This window comes from Mytilus californianus, unplaced genomic scaffold (genome assembly GCF_021869535.1).
Source record: "Mytilus californianus isolate M0D057914Y unplaced genomic scaffold, xbMytCali1.0.p SCAF_2, whole genome shotgun sequence".
NCBI classification, from domain to species: domain Eukaryota; kingdom Metazoa; phylum Mollusca; class Bivalvia; order Mytilida; family Mytilidae; genus Mytilus; species Mytilus californianus.
The window spans coordinates 7,197,125-7,221,866 of NW_026262668.1; the positions used below are offsets into that span (position 1 = coordinate 7,197,125).

General features: G+C 32.2%; 1 pseudogene; it reads right to left on the reverse strand.

Annotated features, from left to right (window-relative positions):
* Window positions 1-1,951: 1,951 nt before the first annotated feature.
* LOC127728863 (piggyBac transposable element-derived protein 4-like) lies at window positions 1,952-24,214 on the reverse strand (annotated as a pseudogene).
* Window positions 24,215-24,742: the final 528 nt, after the last annotated feature.

Here is a 24,742-nt window from a genome sequence, read left to right on the forward strand (position 1 = left end):
CCCGTCGTGTTTCTCATGTAAGTACAAACCCAGTGATATTAATGATTCGATAGGTTATATTCGATGAAAAGGAGAATGGGATTGTGTTAACGACGATTAGAACATATCCGTAGTCATCTGTGAAACAGATATGTATTCCATAACGGTCAACCAACTCGTGAAGGCGTCCGTAAAATGTTCGAAGGGATGATTTCAACTGCACAACTTGCAACTCTTGATTTAATAGCTTCATTGTAAACAGCAACACTCAATCAAGGAAATAGGAAAACGCAATTCCTGAAAAATCGTATCAACTGGGAGATATTTTAGGTCCTCAATGCAATTCAACATCGCACTTTATTTGGTCTTTTTAATCATTTTGATTCGAGCGTTACTGATGAGTCATTTTATTGATGAAACGAGCGTCTGACCTACACAATTTTAATTCTGGTATCTATGATGAGTTCATCGTGTTCAAAAGTGAGAATACATTTGCGGGTGGGAAGTCCGCGAAAAAAAAATAAGCATTTGTAGCAACAGATGAAACAAATCTTCCTGGCCCTCCAGAATATCAAATGGTCATCTCCTTATCATAAACACTACGATCACATTTGGTGAAACCCTAACCATCTCACATTCAACACTGTTAACACTTTATCTTATAAAACACTTTAATGTTCGAAAACATCGGGTTTTTGCAAACAGCACACACATAAATATTTTCGTCTATTTTCTGTGTTCCCAAAAGATTCAAATTAACATAAACAGGATTATGTCAACTTATATTTTTTGACTAAAGCGAGTACAACGCCCTTTATCGGATTGTAAAGACGCAATAACCTCATGAGGCAGCGAAGATGAAGATAAGCATATCTTTGCATCACAACAAAACACGGTCTTGTGTAGTGATCTGTTAATAATTGTGAATTTTGTTCAATACTTCCACGCTCTCTGCATTTTTTTAAAAGAACTCTTTCACGGGCCCAACAGGTTTTGAAAGACAACATTTCCATTCCTATTAAATATACCCTCATTTCAAGTGAAGTAAAAATTCTTTTCCTTCATCCCGGTCGATCCATTGCATACTTAGCTATTTGATGTATTACTGATTTGTTTTCGTCCTGAATATCCACGAACTACATGCTACTGGGCGAAAAACCAAACCAAACTTAACAAATAAAAAAAATTAGTTTTCTTTGCTCCATATAGGAGGGTCTATATAGATGGGTTTACAAAATAGAGACTAATAGACAAAATGTGCCGAATAAAAAGCAAAAAAATTAAGAATAGAGAAAAAAGGCAAATAAATAAGTAATAGAGAATAATGGGGTACTACGTTATTAAGAATAGAGAATAATGGGCAAAATAGAAAAGGAAAAGAAATCGTACAAAAAATTAAAGAAATAAAGAAATTAATGATATCCATCCAGACCTTTCTATGTAAATAAGAAGATGTGGTATGAGTGCTAATGAGACAACTCTCCATCCAAGTCACAATGTATAAAAAGTAAAAAATTATAGGGCAAAGTACGGCCTTTAACACGGAGTCTTATCTCACACCGAACAGCAAGCTATAAATGGCCCCGATGACACACTTCTGTTTTGAATCTAGATTTTCTTTTTTGTTTATAAAGTTTGTTTTATAGTAAAAACATGTTGCCCTTTTGCCATCATTAAAAAATGAACATAATTCTGTAGTTTCACCGTGACAGCTAATTATGAACATTTCAGATTTCCCTGCTTGTATCTGAAGAATAAACTTAATTTTACTGAACCATTAAAATCACTATTTCAAGATATTGTGATTTGCCTCTGTGGTCATGTATCTCAATGATATCATTATCTAAAAATTACCTTAACATGAACAGACAATTTGTTGATTCCTTTTTAATTCTGTCATTTTACAAAATGATTTAGTATTTTTAGTCACATAATATAATGCCTGTCAAGTTTATGCATTTTATCAATTGCATTAAAAATGCCTGAGTTTAGAAAATGACTGTAAAATAAATATAATTATGTATATTGAATTAAATCTTAGACGTAGTAAAAGTTGTAACATTTAGGTCAAAACCTAATACACGACAAAGGCTGAGCTCGAGGTGTCGGACTGAATCAATCTAATGCCTAAACAGCATGTGCGTGTACCTAAACAAAACTTGTCGGAGTTCAGCATCGTTAGTGAGGAAATAATTCAGTTACATTAAATTGTAGTGACTTAATCTATTAAATGAAAATTACACTTTATAAATTTCTTGGTTTACCTTCATCAGGAATGCTCAAATTCAAAACTTGCAAGCCAACGATCTTTACGTACTCAAACATGTGAAGAGGTATATGACCAAAAAGGAACTTAAAAAAATAGCAAAAGTCGTCTATGCTCAACTTTGCCTGAATGAGTTGGAACCTTAGTTGAACTTAAATGTTTTTGAATATTGGGAAAAGAGTATCATATATTTTTCGTGGTAATTTAGCATGTATTCTGCATTTTTTTTTAATTTTCATTTATGCATCAATTGGGTTGCCAAAATAGACTTCTAAGGTTTTGTTGGGGAAATCTACGACATTCAAGATAACAATTCGACCATAGACTATAGACTGACTTTTTCCGTTACTATCATTAAATAGCATTTTCCTACATTAACTTGACTTACAATTCCATGTGTTAACTTAACGTATTAGGTTAACTTACAATTCCCTGCTTTAAGTTAATATACAATTCCCTGCATTAATTTAAATTGAAATTTCCAGCATTAAGTAAACTAGATTTTAAGAATTATGTCTTAAAGAACATTTTTTCAGAGGAAAGCTGCGTGTCCAGTATGCAGAGTAAATATCGAAACAAACTAATGAATATGTAATGCAATTATTATTTATCATATTTTGGGTGAGAAGAAAATGCTTATTGGTTTGAAGTTATTTTTATATTATGATTTTTTAATTCATTGTTTCGCAGCTTCTGCTTTTACTTGTTATAATGAATATACCATTCGAAACTCTCAAAATCACAAAAAGAGGAGGTGGTATTATTGCCAATAAGACAACTCTCCATCAGAGACCAACTGATGTAAATGATAACATCTGTAAACTCTTTGTTAAGCTTCAGTACTGAAAACTATTTTTTTCAGAAAATAAACTAAAGGGGATACAGAACAACTAAGGTAGTTATCTCTTTAAAAAACAGCTGAACGTTTCAATCACATACTATTAGTAAAGAGACATCAAGATTCTCAATGATCAAAATCAGTGTTTTCAAACAGCTATACATTCAATGAAATTATTCCTGCAAATTGTGTGGTTCAAATTTCTTGAAATTTTTATATCTTTGTCAACAGGTTACTGTGAATATTTTGTTTGTTAAAATATTCATAAAAAAAACGGGCCAAATCTATTTTAGTCAAAGTGTTGGGTACCCCCTTAAAGTGAAAATGTTACCAATAATTTGTTAGCTGTCTGTATCATTTTTCGTATAATTGTATTACTCTTCGTTGGTTACGTCATATATTCTAACGTTATTTTCTAATCTAATAATACTGATTTAGAATGCCAAATAAAAGATCCAAAACCATTATCTTCTGTTTTGTACGTACATGAAATTTGCACGTTATTCGTACTTTTATTTATCATTTCTGTACGAAGATTAGATATCAAAGTTAACTTCCTGCGTTTGACCTTTCATCAAATGCATATTGTTTTTCATTAAAAAATATTACTACCACTGAAACTATTTGGATAAAAGCCAGGATGATTCCCGGATAAAATGATATTAATATTTAAAAAAATATATAAATTCTGTTAACTGCGAAATTTCATGACAGTTCTCATTCACAGAAAACTGGACAAACTGTACAGTCGGGGACTTTATTAATTATCTTTCTCTTAAGGGTTTCTTCGGCAGTGGTGCCGAATACATATTTTCAAGAGGTATTGAAAAATACAATACCCCGATGATATCTTTAATTTCAATGCTTAAACATACGAGTTTCACAATTTTTACAATAGTATCAATTTATCCTACTACACTTTGGCCTGAACTTGACTGACTGAAAAATAAATACGAGTGTTGTAGTTCATGCAAATATATGAAACAAGAAATTAAATGTTTAAAAGAGATGTTTTTCGGACATGTGAGTGTTCCTGATTGTATACCGTGTGGTGATCTCTAGATTTGATACACCTTGTAGTGGTTGTTTGTTCTAACATTGTTGACTGTTCAAGCATATACACCGTGTATTTTATTTTTCGAATAAAAGTCATAGATGTAAATCCGCCTCTTTAGTCCATACGTCTTCAGAAATCGAAGCAATATAATCAATATAATCAAAATTTTAACTGATCATTTTATTTAGTAAAATACGCCTTTCAATATTTTCTCTGTATTGGTAAACGTTTCATCCCGAGGGTATCATTAGACCAGTGGTCAGCACTATTGTGTTATTTTTTTTCTTGTAAATTTATTGTTTATGAAATATTTTCTCTTTTCCCAGGTAAAGATTGCCTTATCCTTACGTGGCACAATTTTTTTTCCGGATTTTTTTGTTTTAATGCTATTCAGCTTCGTATTTGATTTGTAAGGCCTTCCAATTGTTTTAATTCAAACGTCACTGATGAGTCTTTATATACTGTCTGAGTTCATAATTATTCTCCTGGTATTTTGATGAGTTTTTAAGCTTAATTTCAAACAGCCATGATATTCAGTCCTTACTACCTCTTAAACACAAACTGGTCTGTCAAATATATTTTAGGTAATAATAACATGCCGATTGAATAGAATAGTGGTAAATAATAATAATAATAATAATATTAATAATAATAATAAAAAAAAAGATAATTATAATAGTGTTACATTTCCTATTTGTAAATATAGAACATTTTTTTAAAGAAACGTCGATTGTTACATCTGACAACCTTATAGATGTTGAATTTTCTTATACCGATGGTTTCGTTGGGTTTGAAATTGAAAGTTAAAGAATGAAACTCATTTCTTACCTCTTCTCGCAAATAAAATATTCATTCTGTTTGCAAATATAATCATTCCATTTGAATCCCTCATTAGAATTTATATGCATGCAGTTTTCTCCTCTATTATTTGGTTCACCGAGAGCCCAGTCAGTATACGTGAACTTTTGTCTACTACCACCCCAATACCAATATCCATGTGTCAGGTCTTCTTTCCCTCCGGTCCAGTAGCCTTTATTGGAAGACAAATTAATTTTGCAGTTATATCTTAGATTTTCACGGTTCTTCAATTTTTTTCAGCATTATTGGATTCTGAGATATTTTGGATTCTAGCATCACTGATTCATTTATTGTCAATATGCGTATCTGGTGCAGTAAAATTGGCACCGTAAGTGTTATAACATAAGAAACTATGATCAACACGGGGACCGGGTGAAAATAGAAATAAAAAAAAACATTTTGAATATACGCAATGGCAGTGAATCAAAACCTCAAGGATTCCTGAAATGTCAGAAAATATGCTTACTATACGGTATGGGTTTTCTGATTGTCAAAGGCCGTTCGGTTGCCTATAACTGCTTACATTCACTTCATTTGAACTTTGGTGGATATTTGTCTCATTGGAATTCATACCACATCTCCTTATTTTTTTATATTTACTACATGCATGAAAATAAAACGATTAAAGTTTTATATTTATGTAACCATCGTGGTAGCAAATCTTTGAAAAACGTAATGACTGCACCATATTCATTCTCCATGTTCTTATTTAAAAACTTGCACATATATAAAAGAATGTTTACCATATATGTATTCCCCTTGTGCTGTACGGTGTGGGTGATAGCTCTGTTTTGACATTTGTTCTATGTAACTGTTTTCCTCTCTGTTTGTTATTTCAGTCAAGTAACCTCCGAATTCTTGGCAATAATCCTAAATACAATAACAGATATAGTTTAAATATTAAAACTAAACAAAAAGAGATAGGACCGTTTATCCATGAATTAATTTCATACCAGTGCCATTTTCAAAAAGTATGTACTTTGTATTACTGAACTTGGACCAAAATTATAAATGCCAAAAACAATGGCTCAAAACCGCAAGTTTGGTAGATTCTAGCAAACTGTAACTAGTTATCGAAAAAAACAAATAAGAAGGACGTTCCAGGCTAAAACCAAGTTTCGGTTGGAAGTCAAACTTTTGTTTGTCTTTCAGATACAACTACCAATCAAATCCTTTGATTAAAGAGTCCTTTAATGCTATATTGTACACAAAAAATGCAAAAATTGCTATATTGTGTAAAAACTGTATTCAACAATAATGTTTTGCGCCGAATAACCTTTTGATTATATGGATATGTATAAAAATTATCATTGAATCGTTAATGTGTTAGGACTCTTCAAAGTTGAATTCGAATATTCAATATGAATATAAAAAAGGTATACGTCAACGATACAGACCCCATAAAAACAAATAATTAAAAGCATCTAGACATAAACATGCAGTCACTAGCCTAAAAAATAAGACAAATTTGTCCGGTTCTAAATCGTCCCAAGAATAAAAGAAATTATGAAATAATCAAACAAAACAAAATACCAGTTTCTCCAAATCAACAAAACTTTAAGATGTGACGCAAGATAACTGCTCACGAGGCTCAAATATCTTTACGACATGACGTGTTAGATCTAGTTATTATATCCATATTAAAACGAGTTGGTATTACCAAATCAGCTTCAACTATGTAAAGCTGCTAAATTGGATGTTTAACCCAGTAGTTGTAAATTAGAAAATCATAAAAGATAACGATAATACTAAGTTTCTTTTATGTCCTGTACTAAGTCAGGAAAATGGCCATTGTTATATTATAGTTCGTTTCTGTGTGTGTTACATTTTAATGTTGTGTTTTTGTTGTGTCGTTGTTCTCCTCTTATATTTGATGCGTTTCCCTCAGTTTTAGTTTGTAACCCGGATTTGTTTTTATCTCTATCGATTTATGAGTTTCGAACAGCGGTATACTACTGTTGCCTTTATTTTATACTACTTCGTATCTCTTTCGTTTTATTTTCCTTATGTTTCTCGAAAAATTTAGAGAAAACCAGTTAAGATAATGATTTATTTTCTATATAATGCTAAATGCGGAGCAAAATTGGCTTTATCTTCCGGAGCACCCCGCCATTAGTTTTATGGAAACTGTTACAGTTATGTAGACCTATTAAACGAGGAATCAATTTTATGCATAAAGAAATGCCTGCACCAATTCAGGAACATGACAGTTGTTTTCCATTCGTTTGAATTGTTTGAGCTTTTTGCCATTTGATAAAGGACCTTCTGTTTTAAATTTTCCATGAAGTTCGTTATTTTTGTTATTTTACTTTTAAGTTGCCTAGTAGAATTTTGTTTTTCATTATGAGATATATAATGGTACTCCCCATGTAAATTTGATCCTAAACACTTTTTCCGATCATGATTTGTTAAAGCCTATCTTATCCAATCCGTAAGGAACTCATTATATTATTTTAGTCTTACCTGTGCACCATCCCATGATAGGACTTCTTTACTGAAGAAATAACAACTGCTATCGTGTTTTTGCCATTCTGGAGGGCAAATGGAACAAACTAAGCCTGTAGTAAACAAAATAGAACGAAAAATTACATCTTCACCACACTTTGTAAAAAAATAGAAAAAAAAACCAAAACACAAGTTAGGTTTAAAGTGATTTACTACAACTTATGTAAAAAGAAATAAAAAAACTACCACAATTACAAAATAATTGCAAAACAACAATGACAAAAAGATAACAAGAAGCCAATTTGATTTTAAACATTGACAGTTGCGTACAAATAACACAAAAGATAACAGGAAATTATAAAAAAAAAAAAAAATTTATATTGAACAGTACAACTAGCCACACACTACTAAAATTACTAAAAAAGACAATAACACCGAAAAACAAATAGTCCAGAAACCTGACTTGATACAATCACAAAATAAGGTGGGTTAAATCAGAAGATGATAAACAACGTCAGTACCTTGAATCTATACTTCCAGACCACCATGTATTATTGTGAAGTTGATATGGAATATTTATCAACAAGGTCTTGGTATCTTCCATGAATTTTTTTTAAAAATAGGACGAGACGTTCTTTGACATAACCCTGGGTTATCAACTTTATGCTCAGACACTGGTGACGTTTTATAAAGTCTGAGTAGCAGCTGCAAGCTCTTGAATATCGAATGAGTTGGGAAATGTATATTCCATATGCAGGTGAAGTTGGTATATTGCTACTAAGGTGAAGGAAATTGATAATTTCAAAATTTATAATCGTCTTGTTTGTCATAGATTCTGGTACTGAGATGGCCGCTTATGTCAAATTTGAGGTATAAGTCTAAACATGATGCCGAGGAAGCCGTGTCTGTTGTTTCTTTAATTTCTAGCTCTGGAGACCCCACCCTTTGTGTCTTTATTGGATACCTGTCGTATAAATAAATCAAACATTAAACCCTGCATAGTCGGGATACCAACAGGATTAACAATAATTGAGCAAAGGAAATAAAAGACGTCAGCCTCATTAGAACATATTACATAATTTATAAACATAGTCCATTATATAACCAGAACTAGAACCAGAACAATAAGAGACCAACTGTTCATTTCTTACGGTGTTCACACTTTTTCCAGAGAAATCACTTTAACAACAACAATATAAATCTGTTACTAACATAACGATTCGTTTTTTTGTACTAAACCTAAAACATAAATATTTCATATATGACCATTACCTACCATACTTTTATGTAATAGAATAATAAACATACCTAATGCAATGCAAAGTAATGTAACAATCCTCATTTCAGTAGTTTGATCTATGGGTTGCTTATCTATATTTGTTCAACAATGCTTATCTCAGATGGACAGGCAATATTTCATACGTTTGATCACATCGATGAATGGCTGATAAGAATGTCACTGTGTCCAAACTACTCCTTCCAAAAATATTTCGACTGTTAAATATCGAACTTCCTATAAAGTTACGGACCACTAAAGCATAGCTGATGTTTATTTATTTGACGTTTTTCAGAAATATCTCCCGTTTACACATTTATAGGTGCTGTTTAATTTGGGAAAACGCAAAGACAAAACAAATGATTACACAATAACTTTTTGTACGTCGTTAGGACGACATCGGAAAAAACAAACCCAACAAACAGTAAATCCATTTAATCATGAATAAATCAAATATATGTAAACGAACATTTTTCTGAAATAATTATTTTCAAATCCAAATTTGTTTCATGTTGCATTGAGATTACCATTATTGACATTTTGTGAACCAACACTTATATCGAATATTGCATACCTGGTTTGAGGTTTTATTATCAATGTTTAACCACTTCATCTTTTGGTACTTAAACAACTGAACAGCTTAATTTGCCTCTCATAAGACTTGTTGAACATGTATTACTGCAACGAACCTTTCAACGTAATGATCTTTGATTGCCTTTTTGCTGTTAAAAGACATAGCATCTACAATTTAAACAAACATTATTGCTTCATCAAAGCGATTGTAGTAAAAAAATGTGGAAATTTTGTAAGTCGATTAAGAAGAGACAAAGTAACAAATAAAGACTGAGGCTATCGCGTGAACTCCAAAAAGGGCTAACATGAACATGAACATTTAATATGAACACTGCTTTGCAGACTATTATAATTTTTCTGTTAGTGACACACTTTTTAGACAAAATCAATGAAAACAAACAATCGTAACAATCATTTCATAAGTCCAAGTTTATCAGTTCCTTGTCTGTTTCAAGACAGGACTGTGTAGTTATACATACAGGTTATATTCGAAACTTTCGATCACACATCTAACCATCTGAAATACAACGTTCAATAGACCAGTTAGAAACATAAACCATAACTCATATCTTTATAATCATTTTGTTTTTGGATGGAAAATGAAATTTGCCAGACAAATAAATAAACAGTAAAACTGTGTAACCAAATAGAAAACAGAATTTCGTTTCAGCAAAAAAACAAAAAGGCTAGGGTTAATGAAAATGTAACATCCCATGATGCTGGTTTTTGTAGATCAAAAAAGAACTTTCTGCATGTTTCACATATTTAACCATTTAAATTCAAAGTATGCAGAAAGATCAACTTCATATTGTATTATGATATTAATTATGATTAATTAAAATAGCTTTTGATTAATCATCAAATTAATTGGATCTCATATTTTACAAATTCATAGATAATGACAAACCAATTTTTGATAATCTGTCAAACCTTAAACTCAATTTTCTTAAAACTATGACATATGCATTTGCCTTGAACTATGTAATAAAAAGGTCATTTATCGTGCGGACTTAAATCGGCATTATGAGTTCATTTAACTACCATTGGATCGGTACGGTACGACTGCTGCTGGAATGTCAGGCCTCAATGCTTCCGTTCTTATATATTAAATAGAAAAGAAAGGGTATGGGGTATCATGACACAATATCAGTATATGCACAACAAAAACCACAAAAAGCAAAAAAAAAAAAACAAAAAAAAACAGCGATTTTACTGCTGTTTTAATCTCAAAGTCACAAATGAGGCACGATGCAAAAAACCTACCACCTAACTGCAATTTTAAGACGACTACTAGCATCGGTTTGAGCAGAATTCTCATGACGATCACGCCTTAACTAAGAATTTGAATTAAATAAATAAGAAATCAAACATGTGTACTGTGATAATTTAGTCCAACATTCCTCCTGAATCATGTAAAACATTTCAAATATTTAGACAACCACGAGAAGAAGAATAACTGCCGAAGATGAATTCTGTGACTTCCATAAACATTCATAGCTCATGATTATTTGTGGCAAGGAAGACTAAACTCAATAAATCGTATATGACAATATAAAATCTGCAAATCAATCAAGGTGTTTCAATCAATCAAGGTGTTTCAATCAATCATCGATGTAAGATTTCCGAGATGATTCTTGGCACATTGTTTCAGGAGGAGAAATGGGATAGAAATTCAAGTAATCAGTTATTTCAAAACTTGAGACAATATAAAAGATAAAGACTTACTAGTACTTTAAATACCATGGTGACACAATGTACTGATACACCATTGGAGATTTATAAGCAGTGGCCGACTATCATATTACCTCTTTCATATATACATAATAACTGGAATGAAGAGACAATGAAATAAAAGTAAAATAATTTATTCTATGAAATCTTATTTAAACATCATAAAATTGATATTAAAATTTTAAGCATAACATTGTTATACAAATCATTCATTTTTATTAATGACATTGTAAATTTGGATGACATCTACTATAAGGGACCAGATAAGGATCTCATTGTCCCTCATTTCTTTGGATGACATCTACTATAAGGGACCAGATAAGGGTATCATTGTCCCTCATTTCTTTGGATGACATCTACTATAAGGGACCAGATAAGGGTATCATTGTCCCTCATTTCTTTGCATTGTCCCTCATTTCTTTGGATGACATCTACTATAAGGGACCAGACAAGGGTCTCATTGTCCCTCATTTCTTTGGATGACATCTACTATAAGGGACCAGACAAGGGTCTCATTGTCCCTCATTTCTTTGGATGACATCTACTATAAGGGACCAGATAAGGGTCTCATTGTCCCTCATTTCTTTGGATGACATCTACTATAAGGGACCAGATAAGGGTCTCATTGCCCCTCATTTCTTTGGATGACATCTACTATAAGGGACCAGACAAGGGTCTCATTGTCCCTCATTTCTTTGGATGACATCTACTATAAAGGACCAGACAAGGGTATCATTGTCCCTCATTTCTTTGGATGACATCTACTATAAGGGACCAGACAAGGGTATCATTGTCCCTCATTTCTTTGGATGACATCTACTATAAGGGACCAGATAAAGGTATCATTGTCCCTCATTTCTTTGGATGACATCTACTATAAGGGACCAGATAAGGGTATCATTGTCCCTCATTTCTTTGGATGACATCTACTATAAGGTACCAGATAAGGGTATCATTGTCCCTCATTTCTTTGGATGACATCTACTATAAGGGACCAGATAAGGGTATCATTGTCCCTCATTTCTTTGGATGACATCTACTATAAGGGACCAGATAAGGGTCTCATTGTCCCTCATTTCTTTGGATGACATCTACTATAAGGGACCAGACAAGGGTATCATTGTCCCTCATTTCTTTGGATGACATCTACTATAAGGGACCAGACAAGGGTATCATTGTCCCTCATTTCTTTGGATGACATCTACTATAAGGGACCAGATAAGGGTATCATTGTCCCTCATTTCTTTATTCTTTAATTTTAGATAATTTTTCTCTATTCCTTATTTATTTTGCCCAATATTCTCTTTTCTGTATATTTCAACACCCCGTTATTCTCTACTCTTTTTCTTTTATGTTTTTTTTTCTCTTTTCTTTTTTAGCCCTTTATTTTACTTTTTTGCACATTATTTTTTATTATTTTGTAAAACTCATCCAGACCCACTACTATTGAAAATTTGCTCGGACGTTTGTGGTTGTATATTTTTGCAACAACAAAAAAACAAAAAAACTAAAATTTAACCTACACATACCATTCTTGATTTTTGATTTTGCTGCAAGTTTAAGAGAACTAAATTGTTCATCAGAAATATCTGAAGGTGATAAAAAGGCCAATCAGGCACCTTGATTCCTTGTGAATTATCTGAGAAAAATTTCATGGTTGGTAGCCAGCAATTATCATTTTCATTCCTTTTATGAACAATGACCATTACATTTTTGGGGTTTCCTTTTCCACTATCAACATGCGGAATCAGTATTATAACATTACATCCAATGTTGGCTCCTCCACAATTGTGTTCAATCTGTCAAGCATTGGTTCTGTTTTTGTCTCTTTACCTTTAGTTGCATTTCTTTTCTTAGTTTGAATTCCTTGTTCTATTTAAATGTTTTAAATACATTTTTGTTGATGAATTATCATGGTTAAAGAGTTAAATAGAATCACCAGAAAAACTGTTCACCTTGATAAGATTTGATAAATGGACAGGGAATGAAATTGTCCACTCAAACCATAAATGGGTAATACATTAATATGAATTATTCTTATCATACAAAAGATCTTTTTATTATTGAAAATCCTTGAAATCATTTCAGGGAATTTGTAAAATCATTCTTAATATTTTCAGTAATTTTGTAAATTCACTGGTCATTTTCAGGGACTATATATAATCAATAATGATTTTAGTGACTATGCAAAATCGCTGAAAAATCAGGGATTCTACATAATCCCTGATTAAAAAAATTCACAGTAACATATACATGCAGATTTAACGGATATTTTGATATTTTAATTTGGTGTACCAGATGAAACTTGACGCATGAAAATCATTTTCGATAAAATATAGCTCATGCTTTTCATTTTCATTATACCATATATTAAGATTTTGTAATATAAACCTATCAAAAGCGTTGACATGAAATTAATATTTAATATATTTTGAAAACTCGTAGAATTCTACAATGTAACTAAAATAGACAATAACTTTTCACGATATACTTTAAAATATTATGTATTAAGTCTAACAATTTACAGTGATGCATAATTTGTATAAGCAGGTGGTATATATGTTACTTCTGTGCATAATTTCATATGTTTTCGTTTATTCAGATATCAGTATATTCGTCTAACTAAGTTACAGTTAAAAATCAGATTAAACTAGATGAGATTTGCACAAAAAAAAACCCAAAAAAAACAAGATAAGAATGAAATCTCAAAAATGCAATATCCGAAGAACTCATTTATGATTTTGCATATATGTAGGGTGAAAATTTAGAAATATGCATTCAATTATTATTTTGTTAAATTGCTCTTTTTTTCGGCCGATGTAATTCTTTAAATTGTGTAACAGAGTAATATTGTATCACAGCTGCATTCAGCTTCAGCTGTGTCTTAAGTTGGAAGAATTTTTTTCTCTCTTACTTCCATTCCTAACTATTTTACTATTTAAATTGACAATATTAATATGTTACTGTTAATAAAAATGAGATGGTTCTTCGGTGGTATTATAAGTCGTTTAGGCATAACGACGATTTTTTCTTCAAATAATTAGAATAAACGAATACACACATATTTAATTACAAAACATTTACTGACAGAGTACTAAAACAAAACAGAAGTTAGATTGTGAATAGGTAATATTGTAATTCCCTTTTGAAAAATGCTGTTTTGACTAAATGTGTTGTAAATGAGCACGGTTACATTGATCTTCTAACGAAAGATTTTATAAAAATGTATAACTTTATGAGGGCAAGATGATACTAAAATGGTGAAAACATTTAGACCATGATTAAGTAATTAAGACTAGCAATCAACCTGTAAAGAATTCCTTTTTGAAAGTTTCGTGAGCATACCATTGATTGACGGATTGAACATTAACTTTTATAAACAACTGAACTAACTTTAAGACAATGGAACGCTTGTTTCGAAAGGATTTATTGTAACTATATGCCGAAATAAAGAATATTATTAAAAAAGCTTTACCTCAGAAAGAATAATAATTAAAGGTGAACTGTACCTGGATATTATGTTACACGGGTAACCACAAATGATTTCAATTTGGTTTTTGCGAATGACTCGTTTATTTTTCTCGTAAATATTTGATGAACATGTTAACTTTTTGAACTTCAATAAATATACATATCATGTTGTCTTTGTGCTTTTGATTTCATTATAGACTGTCTATGTTTACCCAAAGACTGACACAGATAGAACGAATAGAAATAAATAGCATTCCGTATTGGTATGCCCTGTCTAGCTCTAATAGAAGGATATCGCATCATTTCCGGCCTTTGTGTCCGATCGGCCATTATATAGAAGATTTAGATTTGAGACAGGCAGATAAAAAAGGGTGGTGTTAAACGTGTTTGTTCGCAAACAACCTACATTAACAAGGAACAGTGGTATAACAGCACAAAAAGAGAATTCAACTGTGAAAACCACTTAAATTGGCTGAACTCGTCAGATTTGCGCGATCCACAGAACAAAAAACACCTGACATAAAAACAGAAACACAAAGTAGCGGCCTTAGAGTACTGAAGGTTAGTTCCAAGCTAATTACAGTTAATAAATAAATAATGTCTCGGACAAAAATATTTATCTGTGCACATCCAACGAATTAAGTGAAAAGACTAACAGCCTGAAAAAAATCAAGACCTTCTACATGTACAATGCCAAAATAAAAAAATTCCGCCACATAGTAATGATGATAATGTAAATAAATATTAGAATACATGCGTATATGTACATTACTATAAATGAGAAGAGTGCCAATGAGACAATTCTCCATCCAAGTCAATGTATAAAAAGTTTACAATTATAGGTCAAAGTACGGCCTTCAAACATTGAAACATTTCGGCCTCATTCTGGAAATTTCACATTTGATTTTCATCCAGACCAAGAAATACAAGTAGAAAAAACTATTTTGAAAAAAGGGAAGATACAAGTAAGAGAAATTAGCTGTGTGACTATGTTGTAATTTATTTCTGACAAAACTGAGTATAAAGTAAAATGAATAGGAAATCATAGATTATATATATATAACTATAATGGAAATGTATCATATAAGTGTAAAATTAATGAGAAAAAAAAAAAGAAAACTATCTCAGTCTTGTTGAATTTTTTTCCAAACCCTCTCCCCAAAATTACAACTAGTCACAAAACACCTGCCGATCACGGATATACACGATATGACTGAATGTCACACTTATTTAGCAGTCAAACTCGGACATAACAAAAAAAGGGGAGGGTTGAGATTTTATACGATATAATTTTTATTTCTCACCTATATTCAGATGGTTCTCTTAAGATGTTTCTATGTGTTTTTGGAGTTCGTGGTAATTTGGAATTTGGAGAAATTATGATGATTTTTGATATTTTAGAGTCTTATTGTTATTTTTGTTAATGGGGATATTTAGAACTTGACATATTATAAAACCAATTTCGGATTTCATCGGGCTTTATAAATTTAATATTAAACGGTTAGCTTTTCCTCTCCTTAGTTTTTGTGTGGCCTTTTGTTTTTTGACTCTTTAAATTTCGATCATGATGATGTCTTTCGTTCATCGTTAATTATTATTTTGTGTCTATTAGTATTTGATACTTCTTTTTTTAATAACTGCAAACATATGAATCTGTTCAGTGCATATAGTTCAATTAAATATGACTCCTTGCTGTACTTTACGAGAAATTTTTAAAAAGCTAACATTAATGAAGACCGTTCTCTGACCTATAATTGTGAACTTTTTATACATTGTGACTTGGACGGAGAGTTGTCTCATTGGCACTCATACCAGATATTCTTATTTATATTAATAAAATACATTTAGGACCGAAGATGAAAAACCTGTAGACGACAGGAAATCATCAAAAAAGGGGGGATTACGGGCTTAGCCTTTTGTATTGAGATAAAGAATGCATGTTGTTAGATGTATTATATTTTCATCTTTGGGTTGCATATTATTGTTTCATTGACGTATTCTACATATTTGCTTTCATTCATCTATAAACTCATCATTTATATCAAGGTTAAAAATGTGTACGCCAGACTGGCGTTTCGTCTACCAAAGACTCACCAGTGACGCTCGAATCAATGAAGTTAAAAGGCCATATAAAGTTGAAGTGAAATGGCAGTTTAGCAATCCTTTATCAGGTAATACCCATGGTTTGTAAACGTTGATCGGTTTTACATCAATCGAAGAATAGTATATATATAAGCAAGTATATAAATAGATATTGGAAAAGGAAATTTGTATTTGTTATGTTCGTCATTCCGAAATACCTGTATCTAAATATAGTTGGAATCTTACAACATGTACAAGGAGCAACATTTCATTATAGATCAATATTTACAGAAATGAAAGTACAAATACACGTATATTCCTGACATCGCAAGATACCTTAGTATGGAAAAATAGAATAAAAAATCATCAAAACCAGCTAATGATAAATCACAGGACAATAGTGAGAATCTTATGACTGGCGAGAAGAAGGAAAAAGAAAGGGACAAGAGGGACCTCATTAGAGAAAAAGTAAATGATACAAAACACTAATGTCCTTGGAAATACAACTGTTTATTTACGTATGACGCTTTTTTTTTACCTGAGTTTTTGACCAATCACCTAAATAAGTAACAATGCATGATTGACTACAACGTGTTAACGACCAACCGAGAAGACGTGTTATTTACTGAAATACAACACATTTGTTCATGCATTGCGGGATAAACAATTTCGCTAAGTTTTTCATCTTTTGTATTTACAGTTATAGTCCGTGATATTAAGTATTCGTTCCATGTTCAGATTAACGAATAGTTGTTTCTATGTGAAGAAACCAGTGTTTGAAATACCCTAAATATAGCCATTAATATTATTGGTGATTGAACGAGGATTTCAGATATTCGTTCACAATATTGATTGATTAATTGATTGTTGGTTGCTTAACGTTTAGTGGCAAATATTTCATGCATGTTCAGGACGAGAACAAATTAACAATAAGTACAATAGATTGGTCCTGTAATAGAGACGATCCGGGATGAACGTCTGTCACCTGAAAATGGGGATATTAGATAGGGACAGAAATTTGGCCATGCAACAGGTCATCTACGTGCGGAAACTGTTCAAGACATTTCGTAATTCTTGTCTGACATTGTTAAATAAATCTATAAGAATTGATTTTTTGGCATATTTCACTTTTTGGGATTTTTTTCTTTCTAAAACTGTTCCCTTTGTTTTGAAGGTAATGAAGCAATATTTTCTTGAATCATTGCAAGAAGCTGTAGTTTCGTTTTGTTTTTGTCTTTGCAAAGTTCATTTTCTTCTACTGTAGATATTGGATTTTTTTATATTTTCAACGGACAAAGACGTAAAATATGACAATTTTTGTGAACATTGCAGCCGAGCGATAAAAAAATATCTCTTAGGTATATTTTATGATAAAATTAGCAACAAGCAGACTTCATTGATGGACAAAAGTATACTTAATATGTAGAGCTACTTACCGTCTCCACTTTTTATTACACAATTTTTTGAGAATACTGAATATTATGTATTTACTTTTATATCAGGTCCTGATAAAAAGTTAACATATCCAGTGCAGATAAGTCTGCGTCTGTCGTCACATCCACATTGCCGGGCAGCCTGTAATGCCACAACGGCGACATGCTTGAATTTAATCAGTATTTCAGTGCCATTTTCTTTGTGTTTTGAAGCAGCAATGTTTTTGGAATGGCATTATACAGGATACAAAAATCCAAGAGCATACATATAAAGAGGCATTTTACCCATTCCTTCCTCCGTTTTGGCAACTTTCAAAAAGCTCAAATGATTTTTATACTGGACAGTGGTCAATTCATTGGAAATTTCACTGTTTCACGTGAAATTAATGCAAAGGTGTAATGCATAACAATAGTCAAAACCTGTTCAACTACTTTTACAATGATTTTTTAAAATAAAGTCGAATCGTGTAGCCAGTATATAATCTTTTTTTTCAGTTTTAATCTGAGCATGCAAATTGAAGATTATGTTATATATTTTACATATAATACATTGGCTGAACAAAAGTATCTATTATGAGAGTCCGAGACACTATATAAAGTGACAGTTTTCCCACTTATTCCACGTGTTTTGAGTGGTAGTAAACTCACAGTAGCCTACAATGCATTATCGTTCATTGGGTCGGTTGGTCAGTTTTACCATGCCATGTGTACCTTTTATTTGGGAAATTACTATGCAAATATTTACAGACGTCTGGAAATTTAGTGGTCCTGACCTGTTTTACAAACAGAAATGTGGAAAACGGGACACCCTCCGACTAGCTTACTAGAATTCAGTAGCAGTATCCGTCATAATAAAATTGTCCTTTACATTGCAAATATTATTCCGAATGTTTTGTTCACGTTTAGTGTTTACATATCTTTTCGATGAATTCTGCATGTGCAAATATCAATTTTAAGGAAGACAACAAAAATTATATAATAAACTTTAAAAAAAGATATTTGTGAACACATAAAATATTCTAAATATTCTGAACAACGGCGTGTTTGGCATTGATTGTATGTAAAATAGTATCCAAGATTGGAGATAGTTCACGGATTGAAGGGTTGTGTACCACATCTTCGGTGGAGGGTACTTTATCCGTCAAAGCTAAAATCATCATTATGTTTGTTGTTATACTTTTAAAGTTAAAACCAAACCATTATAAACCTTATCTCAAACTTTCCATTATTAAAACTTCAACATAAAACCGAAGACAATTTCTTTCAATTCCAAAAGGCTTCATCCACTCAAGTGAACATGACATTTATTGACGGGCTTAACACATACTATTACCGACAGCTTTACTGAAAATCAGGCAAATATAATGATAATATATTAGTGAGTATAAAGTAAAATAACAAAAATACCGAACTCCGAGGAAAATTTTAAACGGCAAGTCCCTAAGCAAATGGCAAAATAAAAAGCTCAAACACATCAAACGAATGGATAACAACTGTCATATTCCGAATTTGGTACAAGCATTTTCTTATGTAGAAAATGATGGATTAAACCTGGTTTTATAGCTAGCTAAACCTCTCACTTGCATGACAGTCGCATAAAATTCCATTATATTGACAACGATGTGCGAGCAAAACAAACAGACATAATAGGTAAAAATGTCAAAAATAGGAGTACAGCAGTCAACATTGTGTTATAATCTTATTAATAATCACTATAAAAATAAACAAATATGTCAACAAACAAACACAAAAAGGCATATAGACAAAGCACATTAGCAAAAACGAAAGACAAGAATACAAAAATTTACCATAGCACAATAACACAATGACGGGATGTATAAGTACGGAGCCACATCAAATGGATAATATAATAGTTAATGCAGATACACACACATGTATATTTAATTTTATGAAACAAAAATGTTGCTATAAGACACCGTTACTCTGCTCACCGTAACACATTTTCATGTATGGATTAAGTGAAACGAAAAAGCAAAGATCGGTGCATTTGATAGGAAGTAACTGGACTAATTTTCCCTAAAATGGTTGATGTCAATAAAATCATATAACATTAAATCACTGTTAAGATTAAAATAGCAAACTGGGTTAGTTTATAAATATAATCTATTGCAGCAAAATATTTGCATTCAACGAGCAAACAATTCATGCAGTATATGCTCCTTTCCGTCACGCTTAAGTGCAATAGGCCGAAACGTTCAGAAAGATTAGTAACGTCAAGATATGTACGCTTTTATTAGAAATCTTTTATTTAACTTTATTTAAGATTTGGATTGCAGCAGGTTAGGAACTGAACATGTATATTAAATCTCCATTTAGCTGTTTCAACCTACGAGGCTTTTGTTTAGTTGTTGTCATTGCAGTCTTGTGATATTTAGGTTTTTTAACATTTCCGAAGTTAAAAAATGAAAGCCAAGGATGATTTGTTTTTGTTTGTTTTTTTAAGAAAGCTTCACTGACATTGACTATCCACAAAAATACAGAGTGTTAAATTAACAATGTTTTCCGTCTTAATTATCATTTTCTGATCTAACGTTCTAATCGGAAAACATTCACCTATGCCATCATACATGTTGCCGTTGAAGGCAAACATTCAGTGAAAGTAAAAAACACATGATCAAGATGGAAAAACAGGTTCATTGTCATCTGCGGGGAATAGCAAATCAATGTATAATTTTTTTTTTACCAAAAACATAAAATAAAAAAAAAATACCGTACTGCAATAGTAACACACTAACTACTATTGAACTGAGATGTGTACCAAAACCTTGTATATAAATACTGTAACATAACCACATGAATATAAATCTTTATACAGAGTACATAATTTAACAACACATCTTAATTTAAAATTATTGTTATTATGACTCCCTCAACGGAGTTGGGGTGACATATTGTTATTCTACGTTTCTTTTTCGTCTTATTAATATGTCACCAATTTGGAAAATGGGGGACATATTGTTATTCTACGGTTTTATATTCCACATTTTTTCGTCCAGCTTAGTTCTCGGAGATGACTTGACAAACATTGATAAAACTGCACCATAATGACAATCCTCATGTGCAGATGTGCACTTAGGGTTTGGAATTTTCAAGATGGCCGCCGTTACCATGGAAACGGCAAAAATGTTAAAAACCGAAAAGTTGTCCAAATTTAATGAAACTTTCAGGAAATATGACTCGTCATTCGAAAGTGTGCCATCCATCTTTAGAACTTTCGAAATGGCCACCGTTTCCATGGGAACAGTCCAGATATGGAAAAAAATGAAAATTAATCCTTAATTCATAGTTAATCAACCGTTACAGATATTACCTTCAAACCTACCGCCGTAACAATAGTATGAACTGTAGAATTAATTGCCGTTGGAATGTTTAAGATTGCTGCTATTACCATGGAGATAAGGCTAAAAGTGTAATATTGACCCATATGGGATAAAACGTCAAAGTAACATTTTCTTGCAAATTTAAAGATCAAACCCGGTTAAATGTTATTAAAATGTCATCTGTCTTTAAAATTTTGTAAATTTTCAACATTGCCACCGTTGCCATGGAAACAGCAACGATGTGAAACTTCAAAAATGCATAAAAACTCCTCGTAAATTGGAGTCAAAGTTCTGTAATCAAGTGTATGTGCATACGATCAAATACAAATCTGTTATGCTAACATCTTCTAGAATATGCTAGAAGAGAATATCATTAAACATGCTTTTACTCTATACAAAAGTCGTGCTTTGAAAAGAGAATCGTCATCAATCTGCTTTAAATAAATGAAAACTGAATTGAGTAACAATTAACAAACACGTGCGTCCCACCTGTTTAAATACACACATTAGCTGTTCAAAATCAATCGATAAACTTGTAATTAAATTATACAAGATAAAATACATGTCTAATGCATGTATTGTATGATCAGCGATCAGCCATTCGTTACCTATTTTAATTAACCCTTTGACTGCCAATATATTGGAAAACGCTTTACCTTTGACTGCCAAGAATCGGCCCGGCGTCGTACGTTTTTAAACAGCGCCATGGCAACCTTTACAACAATTGATAACGTCACGCTATTGTGCATGGTACCTGCATAGGATTGCTCGTTTTGATGACACCACACAGCTGTCTGCTTTGTTGATTTATCGCTCTCAAATTTATATATTTAGGCTGTAGGTTGATAAAATAATATAAAAAAATTACTGTACTAAAAGGTGAAATATATAGGTCAAGTGAAATACCTTTCTAATGAGTCATAAAAACAGAGTAGGTTTGTACGAATAACAAATTTTTACTAAAAGTACTTGACGACAAACTTTTCTGTTGGGTCTTAAAAATGCATAACTTCAAAAAAAAAGTTTTTGTGTTTGTTATCTACGGTAATCATTCTTCAACCTCGGAATATTTTTAGTCTGCCCTTCCACGAAATACTCAATTAGAATTTTTTAAAATATTTTTGAACTTTCGAAAATTCCCCCTGACAACCGATCAGACAATAATTTTTTTAAAGTTGAACAAATGCATAAAAGTACATTAAATGATGCTCTAAAGCTAGTAGATACATTTGTCTTTTAAAATACAACTGGCATATAAGGATCGTATTGATATTATGTGGATAAATTTATCGGTTTTCAAGAGCTAAATTGACAGGGCGTCATCACTACAATGGCTTCCATTTTTACGATTATAAAAATTAGGTGGCGTAATGGGGAGATAATTTTGACGAAGTAGAATCCTGACTGAAAGGACATTAAAACAAAAATGTTTTTTTCGTGGTGAATTTATAAATATTAAAAAATATCTGCCGCCGAAATATAATGCGAATTGTGAAAGAAGGTACATTTTTAATTTGTGTAAATGTTTAAAATCTCTCGTAAATGTGTACCACATACTGAGGCACTTTGGACAATAAAAGACACCAGACAAATGTAATTATATAATACAATATTAACAATTTCTGATTAACATTCGTGCCTCTGAAGGCAAGCTGCATGTAGTCCTCTGGTACAGTGCACACAAGAGGTTCTTGATCTTTTTCTTATATTTCGCTTTCTGTCGGAACAAACGACACAATCTCGTTCTTTTCGACCGTCAAGTTTTTTCACTCTTGCTTGCCGATTCACGTTACCATGTCTGTGTGTCAAATGAGCGGACGCTAAACTTTCTATTACCGATTGGCTGAACTGAAGTCGGGACATAACCGGTAATGAGGTGTTATGACTGTATAGAATATACGCGTTTAACATAATGCGGTGAAATATGTGATATATAATTTTTTTCCATACTTTACTGCATTTCCTGTGATCATTATATGCGCCAATCAATTGGTCGCTAAGGTCGACACAGCCCATAAATGTATTATACGCGCCTATGATCCTAGGTTTACCGTTTAGTGTATCAATAGCATTGTAGTAAGTAGACACCAATGTGACGGGTTTTTTTCTGTTGTGGTCGCGGAAACGGCAAAGCATTATTTGTCTTTGTTTAGCGTAAACAGCATTCCCTGCCTGCGGACGTGCATTTTTTATCATCTGTGGCATAGGTCTATTAGTTCTCATTGTGCCTGTGAGATACGTACGTTCTCTCAATAATTTGTTAGCTGAATTAAGTGAAGCAAAAAAGCTATCGGCGAAAACATCAAAGCCTTTCCCAAGAAGATGCGAATTCTTCATTAAATTTATTACTACATTTGTTCCTTGTAATGTTCCAGCAGGAGTGGGATCGAAACGTTTCCCGTGATATACATCCATCTGTAAAACATACCCGGTGACGGACTCGACCAACATCCAGAATTTAACGCCAAACCTTGAACGTTTACTTGGTATATACTGTAACATACTTGTCTTTCCTTTTGTACCAACAAGGGATTCATCTACAGCAAGTTCTCTGCGGGGATTATAATACCGTAAAAAGTTCCTGTTAACGAAATCAAGTAACGGTTTGAACCTTTGAGATGGTTTGTAAGCTGGATCATTACGCTTAGGGAGTTTTTGGTGTCCACCAGGTGCAAAAATTTTAACATGTTTTGGAATCGGTTTCGACTAAACATACAACGGAACCAGGGTGTAGACTGTGATGGACTGTGCTTATTCCAATATTCTTGAAATGATACTTTCCTAATTAAGCCCATGTTATAAAAAACGGCAAGGAATCCCTTAAACTCAGGTATGGTTAGTTTACCCTCCATCTGCCACTGCATTTTTCTCGAAAATCGACTGGTTTGGCGAATGGTTTCATTACAAAGATTCTTTGCATATCTACAAAAAAATTCAAAAATAATCATATACATTTATTATATAAAGTCGTAGAATCTTTTATGTAAATATCTATTTTTTTAAGGGAACGACCATATTACTTTATAAATGTATATTTTTTGGTGGTGGTGATTAAGTGGGGTTATTTTTATTTTCTTCATTTGTTTTTGTATTTGGTGATTTGTTGATGTCTTCGTGCCAGTAACTTATATCCGTTCTTTTTAATGTTTTGTTTTCGTATACTGCCCGAATAACCGTTTCTTTTGAGTTACACGTGCTTTTGTGATATTTTATATCCTGTCATTGGGGCGCTTCCTCTGTATCTGAGCAAGCTGCAACGCAACCACAGAAAAACATAATGTTCATTACTCTTTATTTAGCTGAACGAACAAACAGTCGTGTTAGGCTGTCTTTCTATTATCTTGACCGGTCTACACATACCATTTCAGCAGGTGGATATAAAAGTGTTCAAA